Genomic DNA, 17,539 nt, shown 5'->3' on the forward strand with positions numbered 1-17,539 from the left:
GGGCCTTCCGCCGCCTACTGGGCAGAGCCAGCAGGCAGGGATTCACCCCTGTACCTCTAATACAGGAGCCTTACTGCACTACATCTAATATACAGTTACTACATCTAATACTGTTAGTGGTGACTACCACAAGCTTGCTCTGTATCAGATTGCTATCTTACCACACGAGACTCAATAAAAGATTCTGGTTTGGACAAGTTGAAGTGTTTGGTGAGATCCTTTGTGAAGTACCAAACACAACAGAAACGAGCACAAGTTTTTCCAACAAGCTCCTGGCTTTTAACTGTCCCTGCTCTCCTCAGGAGCCTATTTTTCAACTATTATTTAAAAATAAATATACTCCTCCTTAAACTGAATCTCAGTGGAATAAATGCAGATGGCCACTGGTACCACACTCCACTTGGAACTTTAACAAGCGAGCTTTGACATTTGAGTGTTGGTATAACAAGGAACATCAGAGCACTGGCCAACTCAAGGCCCTACACATCTCCACAACCACCAGCATTTGTAACAGGATGGGGTTGAAGGGGGGTTAGCGGTCGGGGGGGGGACAGAGGGACTGGGTTACTCGTAGCGCCGATCGTTTTACCTCATTTTCTTTCAAATCCTTACGGCATCTGCAACACAAGAACCCCAATTGTATAAGCCCCAGCCTCTGATCAGCTAAGTGGGGACGCAGACCTAAACCCACATCTTAAAAGTGACCTCACTTCAGAAGTGGTCGATTATTCATTCTTGGACATGAACATCGCTGGCATTCAATTCCCACTCCTTGCCCCCAAAGAAGATGTTTGGTAGTGGGTCACCTTGATCAAGTGCTCCATGAAACAGCATTGAGTGGCTTGTCTAGCCTTCTCTGAGAGGAGCCGAGAGTCAATAACATTTACAACACTGTGGCTGAATCTACAGCACATGGACTGCAGCGGTTCAAGGGCAATGAGGGATGGGTAATAAATGCTGACCTAGCCAGCAATGCTCACATCCCATTAAATATATTATTTTAAAACACTGCTGTGGGACTGGGGTCACATGTAGCTCCAGACTGGGTAAGGATGGCTAGTTTCCTTCCCTAAAGGACACTGGTGAACCAGTTTGTCGGGCAGCACGGTAGCACAGTGGTTAGCTCTATGGCTTCACAGCGCCAGGGTCCCAGGTTCGATAACCGGCTTGGGTCACTGTCTGTGCGGAGTCTGCACGTTCTCCCTGTGTCTGCGTGGGTTTCCTCCGGGTGCTCCGGTTTCCTCCCACAAGTCCCGAAAGACGCGCTGTTAGGTGAATTGGCCATTCTGAATTCTCCCTCCGTGTACCCGAACAGGCGCAGGAGTGCGGCAACTAGGGGCTTTTCACAGTAACTTCATTGCAGTGTTAATGTAAGATTATTTGTGACAATAAAGATTACTATCTTTTCGTGGCAGTTCGATTGCTTCACGGTCACCAGCTTTTTATTCCACGTTTATTTTGTTTTTAAACTCAATTCAATTCACAAACTGCTCTGGTGGAATTTGAACGCACAATCTCCAAATTCTTAGTCCAATCTGATCGTTAGTCATGTAACGCAATGGCGACGCTAGTATTCCGCAATTCCTTGGTTATGAAGCCAGTGTATGAAATTCCCAAGAAGCTGGTGGCCCGTCACATGTCTGTGTGTGTGATTGTTGGAGGACAACATGAACAATGGTTGCTGTGATGCCACATCCATATCGAACACCTTGCCAACACTTAGTGCCTAAGTCGACCCCTTAATAAATAAATAATAGCCAAGGAGTAAAATCCTTCACGAGAAGGAGGAAAGAACTGACAGAGAAATAGGATAGAAAATAGCAATCGTCTTACCTGTTTCCATTGCCACATAATAAATAATCCAATAATACATGGTTTAATTCAGGCACTTCCACAGCGATTCAACTACAGATCCACTGAAGGCAAATGATTCATGGAAAGTGCACCAGCTGCTCTCCCCGCCATCTGGTTAGAAAGAGAAGTTTGGGATGGAGAGAGGGTGCCCCTGGGGTCTGTGTCCCGTGTGTCCAGGACCTCTCTAAATGCTGAAAAAGCCTCGTCCCCTCATACCCAACATGACCCTCGCTGACAACTTCCTCTAATAGCTCATCACTTCAGATCAGCTCTATATTTATTTTACAAAAGGCCATATGTATCTATAACGCTGCCAGGTTTCCTGACTTTCACATTTACAGGAAGCTGCCCAATCTGGGGACTTTTCACTCTGCTTCGGCAATAAATATGTCACCAGGCACATTTCCCCCACCCCACCACCACAGACGCAACGAACGTCTTTTCCCAAACAGGATGTGACAGTTCATCAGGCAATCAGTAGCTGTTTGTACAATTCTAGGTTTCGCTATCAATCTCACCTCCCCCCTGCTTCACTACGGCACGAGTGGAGGGGGTTGAGATGGTGGAAAGAGCTTAAAATATCAAATACACAACTCCCTCATCATGATGCTTTTGCACCATTCACCTTTTTGATGCTGATTGTTTTCTGGGCACTACACTGATTAAGATGTTTAAAAGTCAGTCACACCTTAAATATTTTACATAAAAAATGAAACATGGAACACAAAAAAGATTGTTTCCCCTGCTCCTCTTTGGATACAGCAACAGGGGCCACCATCGTCCTGCCCTTTCTTGAAGCTTTAATCTTTGTCCTGACCAAGTAATTCCCTTTGAGGCAATGTCATGCTCAGTGATCTACTGAGTCCCTGAATAACAAACTGTAAGTGCAGGGCCAAGCCTCACCACTTTGCAATGCACCAATCATAGAATCATATAGAATTTACCATGCAGAAGGAGGCCACTCGGCCCATCACGTCTGCACCGACCCTTGGAAAGAGCACCCTACCTAAGCTCACACCTCCACCCTATTCCCGTAACACAGTAACCCCACCTAAACTTTTTTGGACACTAAGGGCAATTTAGCATGGCCAATCCACCTAACCTGCACGTCTTTGGACAATCGCAAAAGTGGCCTCCCAGGAAGGTCTTGCAGCTTAGGAACTGGAGTGACACACTTATAATCAGACAGATCTAATCAGAACAGCAGAAATAGTGATGTTATCGTCCAAGCTTGTGAATCCAATATTGGCCCAATCTTCCAAGAAATGGCAATCAATGTTGGATTGCTCCTGCACTCCTACTTTTCTGCACCATGCCAAGGGTTCAGCATTTCCGTTTGGGACTTCTGATCCCGGCCTCTCCAGAAATTAGGAGTATACCTTCAATCCAACTGCTTCCTCGTAGCACCGGATTGTCAGGGGAAGACCAACCATGTCCCCTGTTTAAGGCACTAACTGCTGCATTCTGGTAAGCATTGAACATACAGTGCAGAAGGAGGCCATTCAGCCCATCGAGTCTGCACCGACCCACTTAAGTCCTCACTTCCACCCTATCCCCGTAACCCAATAACCCCTCCTAACCTTTTTGGACACGAAGGGCAATTTATCACGGCCAATCCACCCAACCTGCATGTCTTTGGGCTGCGGGACGAAATCGGAGCACCCGGAGGAAACCCACACAGACACGGGGAGAACGTGCAGACTCCGCACAGACAGTGACCCAGCGGGGAATCGAACCTGGGACCCTGCCGCTGTGAAGCCACAGTGCTATCCACTTGTGCTACCGTGCTACCCTGTGTCCATATGCTACCATTGCTGGAAAAGAAACCTGCTGTCAAAGCTTTTCGCCTTGCACTCAACAGGACAGTTTCTATTCCCAATTATACAAACACAAACCAGCACCCACTGTAGATGTTGAATGCATGAAAGTGCACACAGCTGATCTAACGCATGCATATTGTGTGAGATAACCAATGACCTGGCCGACTTTCACATAGAGCACCAGATTCTGGTAGCATTGCGCGGCCTCGAGCCAACCCAGACATAAATATCTGTAAGCCCAAAGGGACTGCAATAGTCTTCCTTAACAAGCGTGACTATAGTCAACAAAATGCATGTCGTTCTTAATGACAGGTCCAAATTTGCATCCATTGGATCTGCTGCTAAGCATGGTCGCACAGCCCTATTCAAAAGCAAGTTACAAAAATGTTGTTGGACTTTTGTAAGAGTAACAATCTACCTGGTGGTGCATTTAATAGGATTCACTTTCATATTCACAAAGAGCTTTGATAAAGAGTCATCGGACTCAAAACGTTGGCTCATTTCTCTCCCTACAGATGCTGCCAGACTTGCTGAGATTTTCCAGCATTTTCTCTTTCGTTTCACAGTTCACTGTGTCCACATATATATGTGGGCTTCCCAATACACAGTAGTGATGCCCTATCTTGTCTATGACTGGTTCTGCACGACATGAATTGACCACATAGTCGAGCCAGTTTCTACAACCAGTTCTTAGAAAGTTTTCCAAATACACTGGTCCCTCACCTTTGCAAAGACCCCAAAGGACTTGTATATCAACAGCAATGCTGTGTACATGTCCTCATTCTACAACTCTAGCCTTTTCATTATTGCCCCACTCCAGAAAGCCATAGATCACGTCACTATATCATGACGATCTAGACATGTTGCCATTATCTGAATCTGTATTCATTGAATTTATGAATTCAGCAACTCACACAGTTGAATTCTGTTTTAACTACATCATGTATATGGGGAGGCAGTGACATAGTGGTATCATCACTGAACAAGTAATCCAGAGACCCAGGGTAATGCTCAGGGGATCTCGGTTCGAATCCTATCATGGCAGATGGTGAAATTTGAATTCAATATAAATCTATAACTTAAAAGCAAATGATGACCATGAAAAGGGTCATAGAAGGCTGAGAGTAGCAATGGAAGGGTGATTTACTGATTGGAGGGCTGTGACTAGTGGTGTTCCGCAGGGATCAGTGCTGGGACCTTTGCTGCTCTTAGTATATATAAATGATTTGGAGGAAAATGCAACTGCTCTGATTAGTAAGTTTGCAGACGACACAAAGGTTGGTGGAATTGCGGATAGCGATGAGGACTGTCAGAGGATACAGCAGGATTTAGATCGTTTAGAGACTTGGGCGGAGAGATGGCAGATGGAGATTAATCCGGACAAATGTGAGGTAATGCATTTTGGAAGGTCTAATACAGGTAGGAATTATACAGTGAATGGTAGAACCCTCCAGAGTATTGACAATTAGAGAGATCTTGGTGTACAGGTCCACAGGTCACTGAAAGGTGCAACACAGGTGGAGAAGGTAGTCAAGAAGGCATACGGCATGCTTTCCTTCATTGGCCGGGGCATTGAGTATAAAAATTGGCAAGCCAGCTTGCAGCTATATAGAACCTTAGTTAGGCCACACTTGGAGTATAACGTTCAATTCTGGTCGCTACACTATCAGAAGGATGTGGAGGCTTTAGAGAGGATGCAGAAGAGATTTAGCAGGATGTTGCCTGGTATGGAGGGCATTAGCTATGAGGAGAGGTTGAATAAACTTGGTTTGTTCTCACTGGAACGAAGGAGGTTGAGGGGCGACCTGATAGAGGTCTCCAAAATTATGAGAGGCATAGAACATAGAACATTACAGCGCAGTACAGGCCCTTCGGCCCTCGATGTTGCGCCGACCTGTGAAACCACTCTAAAGCCCATCTACACTATTCCCTTATCATCTATATAGAACATTACAGCGCAGTACAGGCCCTTCGGCCCACGATGTTGCACCGTCCTGTGAAACCCTTCTAAAGTCCCTCTACACTATTCCCTTATCGTCCATATGCCTATCCAATGACCATTTGAATGCCTTTATTGTTGGCGAGTCTACTACTGTTGCAGGCAGGGCATTCCACGCCCTTACTACTATCTGAGTAAAGAACCTACCTCTGACATCTGTCCTATATCTATCTCCCCTCAATTTAAAGCTATGTCCCCTCATGCTGGACATCACCATCCGAGGAAAAAGGCTCTCGATGTCCACCCTATCTAATCCTCTGATCATCTTGTATGCCTCAATTAAGTCCCCTCTTAACCTTCATCTCTCTAATGAAAACAGCCTCAAGTCCTTCAGCCTTTCCTCATATGATCTTCCCTCCATACCAGGCAACATTCTTGTAAATCTCCTCTGTACCCTTTCCAATGCTTCCACATCCTTCCTATAATGTGGCGACCAGAACTGCACACAATACTCCAAATGCGGCCGCACCAGAGTTTTGTACAACTGCAACATGACCTCATGGCTCCGAAACTCAATTCCTCTACCAATAAAAGCTAACACACCATACGCCTTCTTAACAACCCTCTCAACCTGGGTGGTAACTATATGTTTATCCCCTTGTATGCCTCAATCAAGTCCCCTCTTAACCTTCTTCTCTCTAACGAAAACAGCCTCAAGTCCTTCAGCCTTTCCTCATATGATCTTCCCTCCATACCAGGCAACATCCTGGTAAATCTCCTCTGCACCCTTTCCAATGCTTCCACAACCAGCAGAGGGCAGCAGAGCAGAGCTTCTGATTGGCTGTTCCAGGGAGATTTGTATACGTTCAGTGCGGTCAGCGTAAGTTGAAGGTGTACCTGCGCAAGTGACCCGAGGAGTTCGAGTGAAGGCAAGCATCCAGCAGAGGGCAGCAGAGCAGAGCTTCTGATTGGCTGTTCCGGGGAGATTTGCATACGTGCAGTACGGTCAGCGTAAGTTGAAGGTGGTTTGTGAAGGGGCTGTTCTCAAGTGACAGCTTTACCCGAAACACTACTCACATAGTGTCTCTCACCCATCCTCCCCCTCTAACCAAAAAAAAAGTTCTGTCCGTCGGATTGCTAAACTAACAAGTTTTTTTTTTAGTTTTTAGTTTTCAGTAGTTGGGAAGTTAGTTCAGTGGGAATGGAGGTTAGGGCAGTTGAATGTTCCTCCTGCAGAATGTGGGAGGAAAGGGTCACCTCGAGTGTCCCTGCTGACTACATCTGCGGGAAGTGCACCCAACTCCAGCTCCTCAAGAACCGTGTTAGGGACCTGGAGCTGGAGCTGGATGAACTTCGGATCATTCGGGAGGCAGAGGTGGTTATTGAGAGGAGTTATAGGGAGGTAGTCACACCTCAGGTAAAAGAAGAAGGTAGATAGGTTACCGTCAGGGTAGGGAGAGGGAACCGGCAGGCAGTGCAGGGATCCCCTGTGGCCGTTCCCCTCCATAATAAGTATACCGTTTTGGATACTGTTGCGGGGGATGACTTACCAGGGGTAAGCAATGGGGCACAGGTCTCTGGCACAGAGTCTGTCCCTGTTGCTCAGAAGGGAAGGGAGAAGAGGAACAGGGCACTTGTCATTGGGGACTCCATAGTTAGAGGAACAGACAGGGGGTTCTGTGGGAACGAAAGAGACTCACGGTTGGTGTGTTGCCTCCCAGGTGCCAGGGTTCGTGATGTCTCTGATCGTGTTTTTGGGATCCTTAAGGGGGAAGGGGAGCAGCCCCAAGTCGTGGTCCACATAGGTAGGAAGAGAGATGGGGATTTGAGACAGAAATTCAGGGAGCTAGGGTGGAAGCTGAGAGCTAGAACAAACAGAGTTGTTATCTCTGGGTTGTTACCCGTGCCACGTGCTAGCGAAGTGAGAAATAAGGAGAGAGAGGAGTTGAACACGTTGCTACAGGGATGGTGCAGGCGGGAGGGTTTTGGTTTCCTGGATAATTGGGGCTCATTCTGGGGTAGGTGGGACCTCTACAAACAGGATGATCTTCACCTGAACCAGAGGGGTACCAATATCCTGGGGGGGGAGATTTGCTAGCGCTCTTTGGGGGGGTTTAAACTAATTCAGCAGGGGGATGGGAACCTAAATTGTAGTCCCAGTGTACAGGATGTTGAGAGTAGTGAGGTCAGGGATAGGGTTAAAAGTTCGAAAGAGTGCACCGGCAAGCAAGACGCTGGCTTGAAGTGTGTCTCCTTCAACGCCAGGAGCATCCGGAATAAGGTGGGTGAGCTTGCAGCATGGGTTGGTACCTGGGATCTCGATGTTGTGGCGATTTCGGAGACATGGGTAGTGCAGGGAGAGGAATGGTTGTTGCAGGTTCCAGGATTTAGATGTTTCTGTAAGAACAGAGAAGATGGTAAAAGAGGGGGGGGTGTGGCATTATTAATCAAGGAAAGTATTACGGCGGTAGAAAGGGCGTTTGAGGACTCGTCTACTGAGGTAGTATGGGCCGAGGTTAGGAACAGGAGAGGAGAGGTCACCCTGTTGGGAGTTGTCTATAGACCTCCGAATAGTTCCAGAGATGTAGAGGAAAGGATTGCAAAGATGATTCTCAACAGGAGCGAGAGTAACAGGGTAGTTGTTATGGGGGACTTTAACTTTCCAAATATTGACTGGAAATACTATAGTTCGAGTACTATAGATGGGTCAGTTTTTGTGCAGTGTGTGCAGGAGGGTTTTCTGACACAGTATGTAGACAGGCCAACAAGGGGCGAGGCCACATTGGATTTGGTACTGGGTAATGAACCCGGCCAGGTGTTAGATTTAGATGTAGGTGAGCACTTTGGTGATAGTGATCACAATTCGGTTATGTTTACTTTAGCAATGGGCAGGGATAGGTATATACCGCAAGGCAAGAATTATAGCTGGGGGAAAGGCAATTATGATGCTATTCGGCAAGATTTAGGATGTATAGGATGGGGAAGGAAACTGCAGGGGATGGGTACAATCAAAATGTGGAGCTTTTTCAAGGAACAGCTACTGTGTGTCCTTGATAAGTATGTACCTGTCAGGCAGGGAGGAAGTTGTCGAGCAAGGGAACCGTGGTTTACTAAGGAAGTTGAAGCACTTGTCAAGAGGAAGAAGAAGGCTTAGTGGAAAGTTGTGGGTGGAATCAGAAGAGATAGGGGAAGCGTTAAATGGATATTTTTCGTCAGTTTTTACACTGGAGAAAGACAATGTTGTCGAGGAGAATACTCAGGTTCAGTCGACCAGGCTAGATGGAATTGAGGTTCACAAGGAGGAGGTGTTAGCAATTTTGGAAAATGTAAAAATAGGTAAGTCCCCTGGGCCAGATGGGATTTATCCTAGGATTCTCTGGGAAGCCAGGGAGGAGATTGCAGAGCCTTTGTCCTTGATCTTTATGTCGTCTTTGTCGACAGGAATAGTGCCGGAAGACTGGAGGATAGCAAATGTTGTCCCCTTGTTCAAGAAGGTGTAGCCACTGTAGCCACCTAAAATGGACACTGAACTAAACAAAATGGAGAATCGCTAAGACTGCAGGGAAAAAGCAGTTTAGCCAAGGCAGCAGCCTGCAAACACTCATTAGCATTTTGCAAGCAGCAAAACTAGTTTCTGGCCAGGTGGAAGATCTCAAACCAAAGGTGATAATGGCAGAACGCTTTACATACTAATGAGGCAGTCCAGATCTAGGCACACACAATGGCAACATTTGGGTTTGAATAAGATACTTTAAGTGGATGTCCAGACAGAGCGGCACCAGAAGTATCCACTATAGAAACCGCCCCCGCCATCAAGAGAGACCCTCACATTGGAGGAATTCAAAAGATATCGATTGGGAGCGATCCAATCGATACCTGAAGGTAAAGCCCGCCCAGGAAAAGGCAAGGACATTGGGGACCCCTATAAAAGATAGACCCCCACCCATGGTCCTGTCTGTTGTTTCGTGCTCCGGCTTTGACCAAGAACTTCGAATTGTATCCTGACTCCAGCCATTGAGCACCAGCCGCCGAACCGTAAGTGCCAATACGACGCTCGCTACGCGAACCAGGCCCACTAGACCCCCAGTGACCAGCACGCTTTCTGAAGGTTGCAGACCAAGACCGGAACGAAGGCCTCGCTCCCTGACCTTGCCTGTTCCTGTTTAGTTAAGTATTCTGATTGCTTAGTTTAGTCATAGCTTAGTCCCTTAGCGTGTGCATGCGTATTTATTATAATTGTATAATAAATATTGATCGTTTGGAACTTACTAATCGGTGTATTGTTTTATTACTTTGAACCTGACCTTGGAATATTTGTGAGGTGTCTATACGGCATCTGGCGACTCCTGAGCTGAAAAATACATACACAGAGCCTAGTAGTGTTAAGCACACGGCCTTTAAACGGAGGCGTGTTAATACACTCCAATAAACGCGTTTTACACCCATAGCAAAACGTGCAACAAAGGGGAGTAGAGACAACCCTGGTAATTATAGACCTGTGAACCTTACTTCGGTTGTGGTTAAAATGTTGGAAAAGGTTATAAGAGATAGGGTTTATAATCATCTTGAAAAGAACAAGTTGATTAGCGATAGTCAACACGGTTTTGTGAAGGGTAGGTCATGCCTCACAAACCTTATTTAGTTTTTTGAGAAGGTGACCAAACAGGTGGATGAGGGTAAAGCAGTTGATGTGGTGTATATGGATTTCAGTAAGGCGTTTGATAAGGTTCCCCAGGCTATTGCAGAAAATAAGGAAGTCTGGGATTGAAGGTGATTTAGCGGTTTGGATCAGTAATTGGCTAGCTGAAAGAAGACAGAGGGTGGTGGTTGATGGCAAATGTTCATCCTGGAGTTCAGTTACTAGTGGTGTACCGCAAGGATCTGTTTTGGGGCCACTGCTGTTTGTCATTTTTATAAATGACCTGGAAGAGGGTGTAGAAGGATGGGTTAGTAAATTTGCAGATGACACGAAGGTCGGTGGAGTTGTGGATAGTGCTGAAGGATGTTATAGGATACAGAGGGACATAGATAAGCTGCAGAGCAGGGTGAGAGGTGGCAGATGGAGTTTAATGCGGAAAAGTGTGAGGTGGTTCACTTTGGAAGGAGTAACAGGAATGCAGAGTACTGGGCTAATGGCAAGATTCTTGGTAGTGTAGATGAACAGAGAGATCTCGGCATCCAAGTACATAAATCCCTGAAAGTTGCCACCCAGGTTAATAGGGCTGTTAAGAAGGCATATGGTGTGCTAGCCTTTATCAGTAGGGGGATTGAGTTTCGGAGCCACAAGGTCATGCTGCAGCTGTACATAACTCTGGTGTGGCCGCTCCTGGAGTACTGCGTGCTGTTCTGGTCGCCACATTATAGGAAGGATGTGGAAGCTTTGGAAAGGGTTCAGAGGAGATTTACTAGGATGTTGCCTGGTATGGAGGGAAGGTCTTACGAGGAAAGGCTCAGGGACTTGAGGTTGTTTTCGTTAGAGAGGAGAAGGCTGAGAGGTGACTTAATAGAGATATATAAGATAGTCAGAGGGTTAGATAGGGTGGACAGTGAGAGTCTCTTTCCTCGGATGGTGATGACCAACATGAGGGGACATAGCTTTAAATTGAGGGGTGGTAGATATAGGACAGATGTCAGAGGCAGTTTCTTTACTCAGAGAGTAGTAGGGGTGTGGAACGCTCTGCCTGCAACAGTAGTAGACTCGCCAACTTTAAGGGCATTTAAGTGGTCACTGGATAGACATATGGATGAAAATGGAATAGTGTAGGTCAGATAGGCTTCAGATGGTTTCACAGGTCGGCGCAACATCGAGGGCCGAAGGGCCCGTACTGCGCTGTAATGTTCTATGTTCTATCCTTCCTATAATGTGGCGACCAGAACTGCTCGCAATACTCCAAATGCGGCCGCACCAGAGTTTTGTACAGCTGCAACATGACCTCATGGCTCCAAAATTCAATCCCTCTACCAATAAAAGCTAACACACCGTACGCCTTTTTAACAACCCTCTCAACCTGGGTGGCAACTTTCAGGGATCTATGTACATGGACACCGAGATCTCTCTGCTCATCCACACTATCAAGAATCTTACCATTAGCCCAGTACTCTGTCTTCCTGTTATTCCTTCCAAAATGAATCACCTCACACTTTTCTGCATTAAACTCCATTTGCCACCTGTCAGCCCAGCTCTGCAGCTTATCTATGTCCCTCTGTAACTTGCAACATCCTTCCGCACAGTACACAACTCCACCCACTTTAGTGTCATCTGCAAATTTACTCACCCATCCTTCTATGCCCTCCTCCAGGTCATTTATAAAAATGACAAACAGCAGTGGCCCCAAAACAGATCCTTGTGGTACACCACTAGCAACTGGACTCCAGGCTGAACATTTCCCATTAACCACCACACTTTGTCTTCTTCCAGCTAGCCAATTTCTGATCCAAACTGCTAAATCACCCTGAATCCCATACTATGGGGAACCTTATCAAACGCTTTACTGAAATCCACATACACCACATCAACTGCTTTACCTTCGTCCACTTGTTTGCTCATTTTCTCAAAGAACTCAATAAGGTTTGTGAGGCACAACCTACCCTTCACAAAACTGTGTTGACTATCGCGAATCAAATTATTCCTTTCCAGATGATTATAAATCCTATCTGTTATAAACCTTTCCAAGACTTTGCCCACAACAGAAGTAAGGCTCACTGGTCTGTAGTTACTGGGGTTGTCTCTACTCCCCTTCTTGAACAACGGGACAACATTTGCTATCCTCCCGTCTTCTGCCACTATTCCTGTACACAAATGATGACATAAAGATCAAGCCAAAGGCTCAGCAATCTCCTCCCTAGCTTCCCAGAGAATCCTAGGATAAATCCCATCCGGCCCCGGGGATTTATCTATTTTCACACTTTCCAGAATTGCTAACACCTCCTCCTAATGAACCTCAAGCCCTTCTAGTCTAGTAGCCTGTATCTCAGTATTCTCCTCGACAACATTGTCTTTTTCCTGTGTGAATACTGACAAAAAATATTCATTTAGCACCTCCTATTTCCTCGGACAACTTCCCACTACTGTCCTTGACTGGCCCTACTCTTACCCTAGTCATTCTTTTATTCCTGACATACCTATAGAAAGCGTTAGGGTTATCCTTGAACCTACCTGCCAAAGACTTCTCATGTCCCCTCCTGGCTCTTCTTAGCTCTCTCTTTCGGTCCTTCCTAGCTAACTTGTAACTCTCAAGCGCCCTAACTGAACCTAGACAGGCATAGACAAGGTGGATAGTCAGAGACATTTTCCCCAGGGTCGAGGGGTCAATTACTAGGGGGCATAGGTTTAAGGTGCAAGGGGCAAGGTTTAGAGGAGATGTGCAAGGTATGTTTTTTTACACAGAGGGTAGTGGGTGCCTGGAACTCGCTGCCGGAGGAGGTGGTGGAAGCAGGGACGATAGTGACATGTAAGGGGCACCTTGACAAATACATGAATAGGATGGGAATAGAGGGATACGGACCCAGGAAGTGTAGAAGATTTTAGTTTAGACAGGCAGCATGGTCGGCACAGGCTTGGAGGGCCGAAGGGCCTGTTCCTGTGCTGTACTTTTCTTTGTTCTTTGGTGAAACCATCGTCAATTGTCATTAAAAACCATCTGGTTCACTAATGGTTAACTGTAGAGCAGTTTCCTTGCAGTCTACCACAGGAAAAACCATCACCAAGGATCCTCCTCAACAGCCTCTTCCCAGTGGCTGAGGAACTGCTTCCAGAGTCGCAGAGCAGTTTTTGCCCATCAAGAGGCACCACAGACATGATCTTAACTGTGCAGAAAATTCAAGAAGAATCCAAGGAATGGCACCGACCCCCTGTAGAGGTGTTTTTAAACCTCACAAGAGCCTTTGACTCTGTCAACTGCAAAGGTGTATGGAGGATCTCCCTCATGTTTGCACTCAGAATTGGTCAGCATCCTCGCCAGCTCCATGATGACAGGCAGACAAGCTGTGATTCTCACCAACGGAGCTCCCGCAAATCCTATCTCAGGGAGGGCCAGGGGTCAAATAAGGCCATGTCAATGCACCAACTCTTCTCTCATTTCCTCGCTGCAGTACAGCATCTTACCTCCAGTAAATGACTCTTAAAGGTGGTAATGATCGCCAGAACAGATGGGAAACAATTCAATCGACGCTGCTTTCAATTCAAAACCAAAACCATTCCAACCTCAAGTCATAGAACATCAGCTTGAAAATGATGCTTATCTAGACGAGTTCACTTCGAAACTCAGCTCCAGGTTATTGTTGACGCATCTGAAGAATGAGAAAATGGGTCTTTCACTAAACATCGGGAAAACAAAGACCTTTTTCCAACCAGCTCCCAAAGCCCCATCAAGTAAGATCAATGGCACAATCCTGGAAAACATGGACCATTTTCCCTACCTTGGCAACCTCCTTACGACAAAGGTAGACATGGGTGACAAAATTCATCACCACCTAGGGTGGCACGGTGGCGCAGTGGTTAGCACTACTGCCTCGCAGTGCCGAGGACCCGGGTTCGATCCCGGCCCCGGGTCACTATCCGTGTGGAGTTTGCACATTCTCCCTGTGTCTGCGTTGGGTCTCACCCCCACATCCCAAAGATGTGCAGGGTAGGTGGATTGGCCAAGCTAAATTACCCCTTAATTGGAAAACAAAATTCATCATCACCTCCAGTTTTCCCGCTCAGTCTTCGGCTGACTGAGGAAGAGAGTCTTTCTGGAGCAGAATCTCGATAACCTGCAGCAACCCCTACAGTAACTTAGATAACACTTAAAAGCTCGAGAAAAGCGTCACCTGCGGAGCCTTCACAGGATCCCGTCCAACAGCAGAGTCCTCCCTGAAGCAAACTTGCCAGCATCGAGGCGCTAACCACTCAAAATCAGTTATGCAGGTACAGAGTACACTCCCAGTGCTGTTAGGGTGGGAATTCCAGGATGAAAAGGGGACTTCCAGGATTGAAAGGGGAGGTCCAGGATTGAAACACAGGCTGTTGTGAATACACTTCAGAAGTATTTAATTATAGGAGGGATGTGATTGCACTGGAAAGGGTGGAGAGGAGATTTACCAGGATGTTGCCTGGGCTGGAGAGTGTTAGCTATGAAGAGAGATTTGATAGTCTAGGGTTGTTTTCCTTGGAGCAGAGGAGACTGAGGGGGGACATGATGGAGATGTATGAAATTATGAGGGGAATAGATACAGTAGACATGAAAAACAAATTCCCCTTGGTGGAGCGGTCAATGACCAGAGGGCATAGATTTACGTTATGGGGTAGGAGGTTTAGAGGGGATGTGAGGGGGAACTTTTTTACCCAGAGGGTGGTGGAGACAGAGACCCTCATAACATTTAGGAAGTATTTAGATGTGAACTTGCGATCCCAGGGCAGAAAAGGCTATGGGCCAAGTGCTGGAAAATGGGAATAGAATAGTTAGGTGGTTGTTTTGACTGGCGCAGAATCGATGGACTGAAGGGCCTTTTCTGTGCTGTATGACTCTATTAACTTATGATAGCTGTAAGGCATTTTGGGAGGTCTTAACGCTGTAAAATACTTTATAGAAATACATTATTTTTCCTTTTTCCTACTATGTCTCTCCTTAAACCTACCTCTTTGACCAAAATTTTGGTTACCTGTTCTAATATTTCCTTTTGTGGATCAGTGCCCTGTTTTGTCTGATAATGCCCCAGTGAAGGGCATTTGGATATTTTAATACATTACAGGTGCTACGAGAATGCAAGATGGTGTTGTTGAGTAGATAAGCAATAAACACTAAGAATGCCTCAGATTCAATTCATGTCTAGCACCCAACTAGCTAATCACAACTGGGAAGATGTCATGGAATGCTAAAGGTGGCTTTAATAGTCAGGTTAGGAAAGGCAACATTAATGGTTTGGGCAGGTGTCCCGGAAGATCAGATAACCGAACACGGACCGATAAATTCCACACACCAATTGGCTACGTATGGTAAACTTTGTATTGAACTTTGGTTTGGTAGCACAGTGGTTAGCACTGCTGCTTCAAAGCGCCAGGGACCCGGGTTCGATTCCCAGCTTGGGTCATTATCTGTGCGGAATCTGCATGTTCTCCCGTGTCTGCGCGGATTTCCTCTGGGTGCTCCGGTTTCCTCCCACAAGTCCCGAAAGACGTGCTGCTTGGTGAATTGGACATTCTGAATTCTCCCTCTGTGAACAGGCGCCGGAATGTGGCGACGAGGGGATTTTCACAGTAACTTCATTGCAGTGTTAATGTAAGTCTACCTTTGACACTAATAAAGATTATTACTATTACTCATCTTATTATATTATATTACATCAGAACGGAGACAGATTGAACAGGCTGGTGTTTTTTTCTCTCTCGAGGAAACAGAAGACTGAGGACTGATCTGATAAAAGCTTATATGGGCTGGACAAAAAGAAGAGATTTCCAGCCGCAAGATAGTCCAAAACCAGGAGTCACAAAAACAAGATGGCACTAATAAATCCAGTGAGTAATTCAGGATTACCCATAGTGTGTTTGGAATGTGGAACTTCCAACCACATGAAGAGGCAGATAGCATAGACGCATTTAAGTGGAAATTACACAACTACATGAGGAAGGAAGATGTCGAAGGACATTGTGATAGGCTCATATGAAAGCTATACACCAACAAAGACTATTGTCCAAATGACTTGTTTCTATGCTTTAAATTCATAGTAATTCTACAGGTGAGTCAAATTAAGTAACACAGCCGAGCTAAGGGTCACTGGGGGTCATTTCCACATTCATTGCTTAAAGACTGGCAGAATGAAATGCCCACACATTATAGAACCCACTCACCTCATCTTGTCACAAAGTCAACAGCTTTAGAGAAAAGAAACAAGGTCCAAGAAATAATTTATATACCACCTATCACACTCTCAGGACATCCAACGACACATTACAGTCAATGAAGTCATTTTTGAAGTGCCTACAAACACTTTGTAATGTAGTAAATGGGGCAGCCAATTTGTACACAGCAAGGTCCACAAACAACAACGAGATACTAGCCAGAGAATCTGTTTGTGAGATGTTGGTGATGGGATAAATATCAGTCAGGACCAATATACCAGGGTTTAGCTCAGTTGGATGTATAGCTGGTTCATGATGCAGAGTGAGGCCAGCAGCGGAGGTTCAATTCCCGTACCAGCTGAGGTTATTCATGAAGGCCCCGCCTTCTCAGCCTTGCCCCTCGCCCGAGGTGTGGTGACCCTCAGGTTAAACCACCACCAGTTGGCTCTCTCCCTCAAAGAGAGCCAACTGGGACTATGGTGACTTTACCTTACCTTTTACCTATTTGTCAGGACACTGGGGGAACCTTCTGTTCTTTAGAGCAGAGCAAAGGAATAGTTTATGTCTACCTGAGAGGGCAAAAGGGGCCTCTGTTTAAGCTCTCGTCCAAAGTTTGACCTCCAACAGTGCTGCACTCCCACTGTACTGAACTGGAAGTGTTGACCTAAATGATGTATTTATGTCACTGAAATGGGACTTGAAACATAATTTTCGGACTTAAAGGAGAGAGTGGTACGTGCTGAGGTACAGCTGGAGGGACAGGAGAGTGGAAAATATTACACAAAACCAGGGAGTGGGGAATCTGTCCATTTCTGTGTCTCCCATTTCTACCAATATTAAATGGAACGCTCTCCCTAAAATGCTGTCGAGGCTGCAGTCAGTTAACCTATGGAAGGTTATGGAACCAAGGCTGCCAGATATAGTGGAAGTGTGATCGAACACCTGTTCCTGTGTTGCAAGCTCTGTAGCTAGTCACATTGTGACATGAGAATGTGTCAGCTCAATGCTGCTGTTTTTGTGAAAGATATTTATAGACGTAGTCATCTCCACTCACCTACGCATTCTATATTCACGCCTCCTCATTTCTGAATTATAAATATCACTTCC

The 17,539-nt window shown here is 46.0% G+C and overlaps 1 protein-coding gene across 4 annotated transcripts in view; it reads right to left on the bottom strand.

Annotated features, from left to right (window-relative positions):
* Window positions 1-17,539, bottom strand: part of sh3bp2 (SH3-domain binding protein 2) — a 172,547-nt gene that overhangs the window by 99,747 nt on the left and 55,261 nt on the right. Inside the window, exon 2 of one of the 4 annotated variants that reach the window (XM_038805879.1) lies at window positions 13,718-13,902. The exons of 2 other annotated variants lie outside the window; for them this stretch is intronic. The gene's annotated coding sequence lies outside the window, so the exon portion shown is untranslated. Of the gene's footprint in view, window positions 1-1,833; window positions 1,918-13,717; window positions 13,903-17,539 lie in introns of those variants that run through there. One more of the 4 variants, XM_038805880.1, reaches the window with a different exon arrangement.

Source organism: Scyliorhinus canicula, chromosome 8 (assembly GCF_902713615.1).
Source record: "Scyliorhinus canicula chromosome 8, sScyCan1.1, whole genome shotgun sequence".
Classification (NCBI taxonomy): Eukaryota; Metazoa; Chordata; class Chondrichthyes; order Carcharhiniformes; family Scyliorhinidae; genus Scyliorhinus; species Scyliorhinus canicula.